The 14,607-nt window shown below is 30.5% G+C and overlaps 1 long non-coding RNA gene across 1 annotated transcript; it reads left to right on the plus strand.

Annotated features, from left to right (window-relative positions):
• The first annotated feature begins 727 nt into the window (after positions 1-727).
• On the plus strand, positions 728-2,893 carry LOC149515922 (uncharacterized). The gene is made up of 3 exons (XR_016326302.1): positions 728-1,752; positions 2,022-2,098; positions 2,175-2,893. It is a non-coding gene; the product is annotated as an uncharacterized LOC149515922 (long non-coding RNA).
• Positions 2,894-14,607: the final 11,714 nt, after the last annotated feature.

Below are 14,607 nucleotides of genomic sequence, written 5' to 3' on the forward strand. Positions count from 1 at the left end.
GTACCTAGATAAAAAAGATTGATGACGACTCCTAAAAGTCAATGTCTAGCGATAGATCCCCGGATCTAGACGTTATGATAATAGTTTTCTAAGAATTCTACTTATCAAATAATCAACATTTGTGCTGTGAATTAGTATGACTTTTTGAGAGTTTGAGAGAAAGCTATGAAGAAAAATGTTAAGGGAGTTGTATTCTATTTACTTATACTTTTATTACATAACATTCTCTATGTCTTACTTGGTGTATGTACAATTGCTTTTGTTACATAACATTCTCAATGTCTATTCCCAAGTATCGTTCTTTATGTCTATCCCCAAGTCTATATGATGTTCTCTATGTCTATCCCTAAGTCTCTATGTTGTGTTATAACCTGTTTTCCTTATGTTCTAATTTGTACAAACGAAGGGAGGACTCTTTATTTATAATTAAGCCTCCTTAACATATGTGATGCTTATTGTTCCATCATAGGGTTTCTAGATCATTTTAGAATCCCTAAACTCAAATTAAATTGGTTAAGCTATTTTTAGAACCTTACTAGTTTTAAGCACCTTAATGAGCATAGGATCAGGGTTTGAAAGGGTCTATGCACTCCCGTTGAATGCTCGTGCCTATAGGCTTTTCAATCCTTATCTAGGCAACTAAGACCTTTCAGAATTTTTCTCATTGGGAAATTACAATACCTGTACATGGCTCTTTGAAACCTTTTGTGCATGTGCACTTAGCTTGTCTCCAGCCTATTCCAGAACCTTCTGTCTCCCAGCACCATGTTTTTGAGTTATTTTAGAACCTCCCACCGACTCTTACACTGGGCGCTAGGCTACTTACCTCAGGTTTGCTCTAGCTCCTGGCTATGTCCCTAGCCCTCACAATTGGGTTTCGTATATATTTTTAAGACTTCAATCTCGATCTTTTCATATCTTTTACTAGTACCAACTCAAACAAATAATGTCACACGACCCACCTTAATCTCAATTTTTTCAGTTCCTTTACTAGTACCAACTCAAACAAATAACGTCACACAACCCATTTAAGCTAAAACTTGTACGTGGATCGTGACACATTCACTTACTAACACAAGAAGCCCTGTTCCTCTAAGGAATTATCAAAACATGTCAATACAAGATTTTAATGATTTAAAATTTCATAATCCTTTTTAGGTCATCAATCGAAAACCCAATCTCAACTCTCAAACAAACCTCTTCATCATACAAACAAATCAGCCCAATATTAAGCGCCTAATATAGAGAGACCTTCTCTTCATTTATCAAACTCTAAACCCATTTGATGGGATAACAGATGCTCAGGTCAAGTCAAGTTTCCTCTCAAATTATCTCATAAGCTTATCGTACCTCACCCAACAATAGTTTGCCTTTCAGTATTATCCAAAAAATTTGTTGAAAGTCGCTTTCAGGTTCTTTTCTTAGATAGTGTGAATGTTCCTCTAACAAATTGTGGATTAGATGTTCGATTAATTGCCCTATAACCGATTTTTATTAGAAGTAGTTTTTGGGCCATTAGTTAGACAAGTTTAGTTGATTTGTAATTAATTTATCACTAATTCAGTTACTACTTCCAAATTGGGTTAGACCAGTTAGTTCCAATGGCTATAACCCCAGGTCCTCAAGATTAAAGAAAGCGCGCTCTAGAAGCATTAGAGTGAGGGTTTACCGTCACGAAAGCTGAGCTTCTTCAACAACAGAAGAAGAATAAAAAGGCATCCACTATGGAACGTGGAAAAGAAACTTTTAGCAGTAATTCTTCTCTGCCCTATGCATCCATTGTTCCCTCTTCAAATTTCTCATAAAAAAGAGGTCCTTAAAGTATTCAATTATCTTTTTTGGCTCTTCTCGTTTCACGTTTATTTGATTGATTAATGTTTCCATTATGTCTTACATTTAGGAATTTTCTTCTTAGGTCCCTCCACTTCCTAGGGTAGTTACTAATATTGTTGATTGTTAACATTTCATTATGTTAAATTTTTTGGTTTTGATAATGATATGAATTTTAATTTTATATGTAGATGTTGAAGAACATGGTCAGGCTCATTCCCAGCCCTCGGAAACTATACATGACAATTTGCTTCCAACTAATTCCAAGGTAACTTTTTTGCTGTTTGAATGATTGCAATTAAGACTTCATATGACTGATGTATTCTTAACATCTTTTGTTATAGTTTTTCAACAAAAAAGGAAGCATGGATGACAAGATATTGCAAGAACTTCTTCAAAGTGGGGATTATGCTCATAAATATATGTGTAAAAATTTGATTCTCTTACATTAGTGCAGTTTGATTTTCTAATTTATTTTAGAAATATTTCTCATTTACTCTTCCAATTCAGTCAATTAATCATGCCATAATAGTCAATATTTTCCTCTAAAGGGTTTGTGTCCCTAGCACTAGCATAGCTAATAGTTGATGAAATCACAATAACTCTTGAATTTTGTGTACTTGTAAATCTCTCATGAGATTTTGTGTGAAATCTAAATCCATTGATGATGAAACCTTTGTATCGTTTCACAATCCAGTTCAGACCTTGTGAAAGACACTTCACCTCTTCACTAACAAGCCTTCCACTCTAAACCTATAAAAGTGGAATAAATATATATATGTTATTAATGTTATTTTTACTGTAAGCATTCTATGTAGATAAAAAATAATGAGAAGTATGACATTACTTACAGTTGCTTCTAACCATTCATAAAAGTTTTTAGTGAACAACTTATCAACCTCTCAAGGGTTTGATCATTGATAATATGTAGGATATCTCAAACTATTTCTATACTTACTATAAAGCATCATGATAAAGTATTAACACCAAAAAAAAAAAAAAAAACACAATAAATTATGCCTAATGAAATGAATAATTTTTTTGCTAAACAACTTACATGTGAAACGATTCAATTGAGTCATGATGAAAAAGAACATATCAATGCGCTTATGCCCAAGATTTATCATCTAACTCCACCAATTCAGCTTTGCCTATAGGTTGTCCAAAACTTCGAAAAAGATAATTGTAGATCGAGTGTGTATGCTACATACCAACATTTCTCGAAGGTTTATTAAATCTCGTTTCAACATCTTTCAAATAACAGAAACAAAATGTCATACACTTTTTTGCTAAATATCCATCAACAATAGAACCTTTCGGATATCGTTTGTTACGACAATAAGACTTTAACCTCCTTAAAAATCTATAACCTAAAACATTAGTCATATGTTATTTTAAGTAGATTGGCTTGATAATCAATAAAAATGTAATCAATCTATTAACAAATAATACATTTCAATAGGATACATCCATCGATAATAAATCGGCCAACTGACCTTTGCTTCATATGAAAGGTGGATAACCAAATGCATCATAATAGTGAAGAAATTTGAAGGAAAAATCTTCTCTAAATGGCATAAAGTAATCGCGGCTTGATCTTAAACTTTGTCAAGCTCTTCCACATTCATACATTTCTGACATAGAGATTTAAATATATTACTCAATTCAATTACCACATAAGTCACTTGCTTTGACATTGATGAGCGTAAAGCAATTGGAAGTAAGTCTTGCATCAAAATGTGATAATCATGTGACTTCAATGAAGAAAGTTTTCGCTCATTCATATTCACACATCTTGATATATTTGACGCATAGCCATTCAAAACTTTGACATTTTTCAAAACCTTGCAAAACACATCTTTTTTTACTTTAAAAATCCTAAAATAAATAGCAACCAATCGATATTTGCCATTAGAAAGCAATATTGGATGAAGGTCTAGGTGAATCCCTATATCAATTAAGTTAAGCTGACTCTTTAAGTCATCATTGAATCTTCTATTCACATTGAGAATTATCTCGATAAAATTTTTGCAAACATTCTTCTCTCTGTGCATCAAATCAAGGTTATGACATAATAAATTATATTTTCAATAAGGTAACTCAAAAAATATGCTTCTTTTTTTCCACAACTCATACTCATTGGGGTCATCTACTTCATCATCCGCTTCATCACTTTGAACATTAAGATTATCAATTTCTATATGACTATCATCAACTTACGTAATACGAAGCCAGACACCTTCAAAGATGTCCTTTACTCTTTTTCTTGATAGAGTCATTTTTTCATATGTGAAATTGATATCTTTTAACTTCTACAAGATATTAGACCTACTAATGGGTAAAGACGATCTTCTCAACTTTTCAGTTCCATCAAAGAGATGTTTTTGAAATCTAAATCGATGATTATCATCTAACCATCAACGATGTCCCATATAACAGAACTTTCTACATTACTTAACCACGTTGAACATGTCTATATAGTACAACATGGACAAGCATAACGATCTTTTGTACTTCAATCAGATAAATTCACATAAGCAAAAAAATCGTTGATAGTCCATAATAAAACAACACACATATTAAAGTTCTCTGCTTTTAATGTATCATAGGTTTCAACTCCTTCTCATAATTACTTTAACTCTTTAATAAAAGGTTGTAAGTAGATGTATATATCATTACTCGATCTTTTCTCTGAGAATTATCATAGATAATATAAATGATTGTTGCTTCATAGCAATCTATGATGGCAAATTATAAGGAATCAATACAACTGACAAAATATTATAAGAAGTACTCATCATTTGAAATGGGTTGAATCCATCAAATGTTAGTCCAAGCATAACATTTCAATGATCAGATGCAAAGTCTGAAAATTTAGAATGAAATAACTTTCATGCTAAAGAATCTATAGGATGTTTCAATGATCCATCATCCGTTCACTTCTCATAATGCTACCTCATTAAATCTATAATTTTGAAAGATATGTAGAGTCGTTGAAGTCTTGGTATTAATGAAAAATAGCGTAAAACCTTAATAGGCTTTTTTTTTACACATACCTCATCGCTATTATCATTCAACCTTTTATCGAGGTTTTTGTCGACCTAACGAAAAATACCACATAAATGATAAGATTTTTTATTTTTTCTATCCCCCCAATACAACATGCAATCATTGGGACAATTATAAATTTTCTCATATCTGAAATCTAAATCCTTGATCATCTTCTTTGATTCCTTACAAGATTCAAAGATTTTTGTAAATAGAAATATTTCTTTCTTAAACTGTAATAATAAAGTCAAAGAGTTTTTCATCTATCCACATAAACATTTCAAGTGAAAAAGACAAACACAGAAAGACAACCTTAAATGCTTCGATCCTTCAAAAAGTTCTTCATTTATCTCTTCAAGCAACCTATAAAATTTTGATGCTTCTCTTCTAGGTTGTTGGTCACGTACACATATCCCAAGTTCACCAAATTCATGCATTTCAATATTAGACTAATTAAATCTTTCATTTTGAAGAGAAATATTATGAAAATTTTGGTTATGAATGTTAAAAACAGCTCACAACATGCTTTCAATGTTATCTACTATAAATGGATCATGTTAGTGATGGAGAGCCTTTGATGTTGAAAAAATTATAGTAAAAAACCTTGATGATATAGACTCTCCATGAAAATACCAATTAACATATCTCGATAGAAATCCAATACAAATTAAATGCTCATAAACAACTTTACGTATTTGTCACTCGATATTAGCACATTTCACACATGGGCATAATATCATATTATCTTCACTTGTATTCTCAAATGCAAATTTAAAAAAAATTTTCACTCTATCTCTATACTCTTGACTTAATCTTGACTTTTGCATCCAACTCTTATCCATTTATTAGTTGCTACATTATCAGACCAAATGTATATAAAAAATTAATACAAAAATGAACATATACAATTGCATAGTTTATGATATTTTAAACAAAAGATAAAAACAAAACCAATACTTACATAAAACGAGAACTCCTTGTTGTGAAGTAATTTATTAGTTATCAGATATTATGATTGTTAAAACTCTGCTGCTAACGTAGACAGTACCCAAGAGTATTTGTACTTAGGGTTGACATAAGGTGAAATAAGGTGGGTTTTGTAAAAAATTTTTTCACCAAAAAGAAAATTACAAATTGTAAAAGCTGAAGGAATAGTCAAATGAAGTAAAAGCTAAAGTCAATAAGTTATGAATAGTCAAAATAAGATTCTAAAAGATAATGCTCGAATACTAAAAGCGGAAGGAAAGGGAAAGTAAATTGTACTTGGTTTGAAAAGAGAAATAGTATAATAATGAAGATGAAACTTGAAGTTGGTGATTGGATGAGCTAAGTTTGAGAAGATTTTTATTGGACAAGATTATGGAAGGTGTTTACTAACAAAAAATGCCAACAATAATTTCCTCATAAATATTTTTTGAATATATTATAGGTGCCATGAACATATCGCCACACAAATTCTAACATTATTATTGAAGGAGTATATCCAAGAAAGACGCCTTTAATAATTTCTATCATCGTTTGTAGTTAATTAATGAAGGCGGTTGCAGAAAATAACGCCTTTAATAATTTTCTTAAAAAAAAATTTTGGATTATTAAATGCATCTTTTATTATGAGACGCCTTCAATATATCACGATGGTAATAAAAGGTGTTTATTAGAAAAGGTGCATTCAATATACCTTTAAACTTAGTAATCCATTACTGAAGGTGTTTGTTAATAATAGACGCTTTCAAAAAAATTTCACTTAATATTTTAAAAATTATTAAAGGCATTTTTTACTGTAAAATATCTTCTATATATCGTCACACAAATTGTAATACTGTTATTGAAGGTGTATATTTAAGATAGATGCCTTTAATAATTCTTATCACAGTTTATATATAATTACTGAAAGCGATTTCAGAAAATAACACCTTTAATAATTTTCCTAAAAAACTTTTTTCAGATTATTAAAGGTGTCTTTTATTATAAAACGCCTTCAATATACCACGATGGTAATGGAAGGTGTTTATTAGAAAAGGCACATTCAATATACCTTTAAACTTAGTAATCCATTACTAAAAGTGTTTGTTAATAACAGACGCCTTCAAAAATTTTTTACTAAATATTTTAAGAATTATTAAAGGTGTCTTCTACTGTAAAATACCTTTTATATACCGTCACACAAATTGTAACACTGTTATTGAAGGCGTATATTTAAGATAGACACTTATGGTTGCAGATAATAACGCCTTCAATAATTTTTCAAAAAAAATTTTTTAGATTATTAAAGGCGTCTTTAATTATAAAACGCCTTCAATAATTTGTTATAAACTTTGGAAATCCATAATTATTGAAGGTAATTTTTTAATGAAAACATATTTTATAATTTTTTAGAATTAGAAAAGGTATTTTTTTTTTTTTATAAAATACGCCTTTAATAAGTTGGTTGGACAATTTTAAAGGCTTATAATTAAAGGCGTCTTTTTTGTAAAAAAACATCTTCAATAATCTCCAATAAAATTTTTTCACTAAAAATTTTAAGAATTATTAAAGGCATCTTATACTGTAAAATACCTTCTATATACCACCACACAAATTCTAACATTGTTATTGAAGACATATATCCAAGAAAGATGCATTTAATAATTCCTATCACAGTTTGTAGATAATTACTGAAGGTGGTTGTAGAAAACAACACCTTCAATAATTTTCTTAAAAAAAATTTTTCGGATTATTAAAGGCGTCTTTTATTATGACACGCTTTCAATATATCATGATGGTAATGGAAGGCGTTTATTAGAAAAAGGCACCTTCAATATACCTTTAAACTTAGTAATCTATTACTGAAGGCGTTTGTTAATAATAGATGCCTTCAAAAATTTTTCATTTAATATTTTGAGAATTATTAAAGGCGTTTTCTACTATAAGATATCTTATATATACCGCCACACAAATTCTAACACTATTATTGAAGGCGTATATCTAAGAAAGACGCTTTTAATAATTCTTATAACAGTTTGTAGATAATTACTGAAGGAGGTTGTAGAAAACAACGCCTTCAATAATTTTCCTTAAAAAAAATTTTTGAATTATTAAATGCGTCTTTTATTATAAACCTCTTTCAATAGTTTATTATAAACTTTGAAAATCCATAATTATTGAAGGTGATTTTTTACTGAAAATACCTTTTATAATTTTTAAGAATTAGAAAAGGTATTTTTTTTTATAAGAAACGCCTTTAATAAGTTGGTTGAACAATTTTAAAGGCTTATAATTAAAGGCGTCTTTTTTGTAAAAAATATCTTCAATAATCTCCAATAAAATTTTCAAGTGATTATTGAAGGCATTGTCTATGAAAATACCTTTAATAATTAATTTTATATTCATTTTTCTGCCTTGAACATAGGAATTTGTAGAGCGTTGGTACATAGAATGATTAAAAGCTGTGTTATTCAATCAAACAAACCAAACCCTTAAACACATTTCTAATAGACCATTACTTTTTTTCTTCCATTCCTTGCCATCGACCTTCAACAAATCACCACTGCGAATGTTTATTTTAATAGGTAATTCTTTTTTTTTAGTTTACTGTATTATTTATGCCTTCAATAGAGAATTTTTGTTTTTTCAGTTCCTTAATATTGACATATGCGTTTATATATTTTTATTAACATCACCATCAGCATAGTCATCCAAGATTCTATTCATATTGCAAGTATGCTGTTTCTATGTAGTACACATTAAATATTGTGGTTTGCTGAACCTTATTGACTGATATTATATTACCGAATGGTATTGTATGATATGGGGGTCTGAATAATATTTCATGCTAAATGGTTTGTTGAACCTTGTTGTCTAATATTGTTTTACTGAATGAGTTTGAATGGGGGTTGAATGATGTTTCTGAGTGGTTTGCTAAATGGTGTGTATGAGCACATTACTGAATAGTATGCTAAATGTTATTTTTGTACATAGTATGATATTGGTTGTATTAAATTAAGTATAATGATCAATTTAGAAGGTCATATTGTGTAATTCATATAATTATGATCAATATTACAGGTAATATGGACTCCGAACAATATCATTCTCCTTCTAATGAACATGCAAAAGAAAGAAGTGTAGGCCAAAAAAAAAAGAAAGGGACCCAAATAAACAAATCAAAGTGCCTGACATAAAAATTTATTTGACTTCAATCAAAGTGGGCAGCCTATGTCGAAAGGAACTACCAAGATGGCTACTCATATTAGAGCCATCGTCCATCGGAGGATTTCAATTATGTACATTGATTGGTGACGAGTTTTTGAAGATTTAAAAGATGAGATATGACAGTCCGTTATGGTATGTTTATTCAACTATTTCATAAAATTTGTTATATGATCATTTAATTGAAATTCAATGTGTTGATACTATTTGTGTTAACTTATTTAAGAATAGTTCAACGTCCCAATTGAGTGTAAAAAAATTGTGTTGCAATCTACTGAAAAAGCTTTCAGAGACTTTAAAAGCAGATTGATAACCCAATATATTTTATCGCTGACTGGTGAAGGTGATGTTTTGGCTATTCTACCTACGATATATGCAGATGTCATAAGTGTTGAAGATTGGATAAATTTTGTTCAACATCGACTTTCAAAAGATTTCTCGGTACGCAAACTCATTACCAAATTAGTCCAAGTTTATAAGTCTTTATGCAATATAGCGTTTTATCTTCATATGTGATAACATAATTTCTTAATTTTGTAAAAAATCAAAAAACAACATCGAGACATTCGGGCCAAACAATAATATCACTATCGGACAAAAAAAAATGATATGCAACTATGAAGTATGAGCTTGTATGTATTCGCACACTTATTTTATACTCATTAATGAATATTTATGAACATTCATTTCATACATTCTGATTCTTTTATTATGGTAATTTAATAGAAATCGGTGAGTTCAAACATAGAAGTTTTCAAATGGGATGTCTGAAAACAAAGACATCAACAGAAGGATGAATCTTTCACAGATGAAGCAACTAAGGAAATGGTAAAAAAGATTGTATGTATAACTACTTTTTTGATATAATGTATGATTGGTATTGTGGTTGTATGCATGAGTGTATACTAGCTTGTGTAGATTTGTTATAACAGCTTAACTTATTATTATCTTTCAAGATGATTATGCTGTCAAAGTAAAATCTAGTGAATTAACAACTCAGTATGATGAAGATGTTTTGTCTTTAGCATTAGACGCTAAAGAAAGGCCCGGTTGGATTCGTGAGGTTAGTAAATTTATCTTGCCATCAACGTATTTTGGTAAACAACCAAAAATCACACGAATGAGAAATGCACAATATGAAGCAATAATTGAGCAACAACAGTAACAAATTAATGACTGGGAGCAACGCCTCAATGACCAACAACAAAGACTCATTGCTTTGGAGTCCATATTGGCAGCAATGTAGTAGGTTATGCCAGTACCCAACCTGATAGCATCATCCCCGTGCGAGAAGCTTTCGTTGTAAGTAAGAAAGCCATCCCATCATCCGCTACCACCCAAGAAGTATGATATTGTTTATAATTTGAATATTAATTTGTTTATTATATTGATTGATTTGGTTTTAATACTTATATTTCATTAAATATTGTAAGAGGATATTCAGACTCAAAGTCTGACCTTTGCTCAGGCTTCTATGGATGAGTTAACAAAATATTCGCTGAAGAATTGTATCGACGAAAACTTTATATCCATTGAGTCTGAGGAAGACTTATTTGATAAACAATCATTTTTTTTATTGGTGTGGATGAGGTGAAATAACTTTGTGAAATGGATGAATTATTAGTTGGTGAAATCGTTACTTATATGAGGTTAGCTTATAAATACAAATATACACATTCAACATGTAGTAAGTTAGTATTAGGGTGTAATACTAACCAGCAGTGTTGATTGTTATCGTGTAGCTTCCTGTATAAAAAGTTGAATGGGAGACAGTTGACGAATAGATTTAGATTCATTGACCTCAACTTTATTAGTGAGCAGAGTGGCACAGTCGTGTATTATACTAATCATGTGATCATATGCATAAAAAGACCAGTTGATTATTATTTGTTCTCGTATAATGAGCAGTAAGCTATATTCCAACTTTAATTACTCCAACCTGCTCCATTCTATGATCTGATGCGTATTCTAAGTATATCATTATTATTATTTTGCAGTCATCATTGGGTGCTTATTGTGATTGACACCAAATCTTTAACGCCATACTTTCTTAATTCAGTTAATTCAACAGCAATGCCTAACCTCGATATTCAAACTTTTATAAAGAGGTATTACAGTACTTTATTATATTATATATGTTCTGTTTCTTCATAAGAAATTTTATTTATGTTCTCATTATTTTATTTTCTTTTCAATTTAGGGTAATATCTGCATTCAATAAGAAGATAAAGAAATCTAAATGGGTGTCAATACTGGTAAATGTCAAATTTTTTTTTTTTAATACTGAGTTTATGTAGATAAATATTTTCTAAACCGACTCAATTTAATTTTCAAGTACTTCATCAACTCGGTAATATTGAATATGGATATTATGTCCTTCGTTTTATGCGAGAGATAATGTTACATGATTTTATGACCACACCATTCAAGGTTAGTATAAATTTCATAAACTCGTTATATATTCAAAAAAATAAAATGGTACATTATGTTCTCATTTCTTAACATTTACTTATGATTTTTTTTTTAGTGGGAGGGTAAAGAAAGCTTCACGGAAGAGGAGCTAGATGAAGTTTGTAAAGAATGGTGTAATTATGTATTATCATTTATCAATGTTGATAAACCTTCAGGTTAGACATTGTTGGTTGAATGTAAATATATATGGAACAAATTGTTATAATATTTTTAACATGCCATGTTGAATTGAAACTTTAAGTTTGTACATTAGAGGTATTGGTTTAATATTATTGTTATACTTAATATGAATACACTGTGTGTATTTATTAAATTACTGAGTACTATTATTTCAGAAAAATATATTAATATGACAACTTATCAGTTTTAATTTCGGATGTGTGGTCAATTTTTTGAAATACAACAATGTTCATTATGCAAATTCCAAAATGTAATTCATAGTATCAGATATATAAACCAAATATTTTTTAGGCATAAATATACAACTGACAGCAAACGTTTTTCTAGGCATAAACCTACAACTGACTTCACATATAAATTATCAATTATGTATTTTTGATGCGATTAATGAAGTCATTTTTAGCAAGAAAACGCCTTCAATCACCCCAAACAGAAAACATTAAAGGTGTTTTTTTTTATCAAAATCACCTTCAATAATCTCCTCAAAAAATTATTGTCTGAAATATTAAAGGTATTTTGGACAAAAAATACCTTCAATAATACCAACTAAAAATTAATCGAATAGATTATAAAAGGCGTTTTCCTATGGGTAACGCCTTTAATAATCCCAACAAAATGTTTATGAAGGCATTTTTGGATATAGCCGCCTTCAATAATTCAACCATTAAAATTTATCGTTGGAAATATTAAAGGCGTTTCAAGCCAAAAACGCCTTCAACCATCCCATCCAAGTTTTGTTTATGAAATATTGAAGGCGTTTTTTACAAAACCACATTTAAAAATCCAAAAAAAAAATTACTGATTAAATTATAGAAGGCGAGTTCGGCCAAAAACGCCTTCAAGAATCAATTTCATATTTTTTCTATCGATTATTAAAGGCGTCTCTCCAAGAAAAATGCCTTCAATATTCTATGAAAATTTTTTTAAAGCAATTGGTGAAGGCGTTTTTGTCAAAAAAACACCTAGAATAATTAATAACAAATAATTTGTACCTAAACCCAAAAAAAGATTAAAGGATGTATCGAACCAACAACCTTATAGTAAATATCTGTACGATTCAAACAATTTAATAAGCTTAATATTGAAAGAATTTTTACAGAAAATAAATTTAATAAGCCTGAAAAAATTGTTAGTCTAAATATTAAAGGTGTTTCTTGTAGACAACGCCTTCATTAATGTCATATAATTTTTTATAACATGATTATTGAAGGTGTTGTCTGTCAAAAAACACCTTAACTATTCACTGAAACTTTTAATAAAAAATATTCAAGGCGTTTTAGTTAAGAAACGCCTTTAATATCAAGTCTTGAGTAACGTTTATAAGTAACAATACTGTTATTTAAATATTTAGTGACGTTTGGATAATAAACGCCTGAAGTTTTATAAAAACATGAAAATTAGCGACGTTTGTAAGTGAAAGATCGCTACAAAACTGCCGCTAATATGCCATTTTGCTGTAATGGGAAGAATGCTTCAAGGTCTATGAATCCATTATTCATGGATCCAAACAATCCCTCTTAGGGCAGGAGCTGGTTGGAACGATGGATGGCGGCCCGACCATGGAAGGATTGTGGCATGACAGAAAAAGAACAGAACAATGACCAGGCATCCCTAAAGAGTGCATGCAGCAACTTTGGAGGAGAAATTAGCAAAGCTTATGCTCGCTGCCAACCAAATTTGGATAAGCAATCCCCAAAGGCCAGCCAAAAGCCAAGCCAAACTTCAAGTCTCCTATCCCCTTATACTCCCAAGCCATCTTCCACACCTGTCCGAAAGCTGAAACTGGCAAGCCCTAGGAGCTGTGTGGTTGGTCCAGATGATGACACAAGAAGCATACTCAGTGTGCAGTCAGAACGAAACCGGAGACACAGCATTACAAGCTCCTCAGTACGTGACGATGAGAGCCTAGCAAGCTCTCCATCACTTCCAAGTTACATAGGACCAACTGAGTCCGCAAGAGCTAAGACCAGGTTGCAAAGTCCCTTGGGACTAGAAGCCAATGGAACACCTGAGATGGGGCCTATTGCTTCTATCAAGAAACGGCTTTCTTATCCACCTTCACCAGCCAGCCCAAGGTGGCACTCCGATCCCCCAAAAGTAGACAGCAACTTTACTAACACAGAAGTTGCTATCACGAATGGAAAGGGTAGTTATTTTATTTCTAATTAAAAAGAGATGAAGGAAAGCAAATATTATATGGCTGTTGAGAAGTCCAAAGGAGCAAAAACAAGAAGGAAGAGACATGAAGCAAAGAGGAAAATTCTAGTCATTTGATTTCTAAAGTTTTAATTCATTGTTTGCTTGGATTAGCTGTCATCCAAAAATTCCTTCTCACACATTCTTTTTTTTTCAATTTATGTTTATGCCTTCAAGTGACAGAATCATATTTGTGATTGACACCAAATCATGTCCAAATTCAGCTTATTGAAATTTCTTATGGTGTTTGCATTCTTTTTTACAAAAGAGTCAGTAGTTCGGGTATTTGAGAAGATCGAAAGAAATTTGAAAATTTAGAATTTGGATCCGAACATATTAAATTTCAATATGAATAAATTACATTAAACTTGAAAGATATCATATTTGTATTTTGGTTTTTATAATATATATACATACTTTTTAGTTTTTGTTTATCTTGGTATTTGGTAGTGTTTAATTTTGTTCTCTTTTCATTTTTGTGAGATTTATTTGATGATGGATGTTCATTCATTGATCAAATTTTTTTGGAATATTTTCACAACTTTGATAAAAGATCAAAGAAATTAGTACAAGTAATTGAAAATAACAAACGGTTGGGGCAAGATAGAAAAGCGGCCGGTTATGGTCTCATGAGTCGAGTTTAGAATGAGTTTTATTTGATATTAATAATTTATATATTTATTCATAGTTCGA

Source organism: Durio zibethinus, chromosome 12 (assembly GCF_047325235.1).
Source record: "Durio zibethinus cultivar Kanyao isolate XHJ-2024 chromosome 12, ASM4732523v1, whole genome shotgun sequence".
Taxonomy (NCBI): domain Eukaryota; kingdom Viridiplantae; phylum Streptophyta; class Magnoliopsida; order Malvales; family Malvaceae; genus Durio; species Durio zibethinus.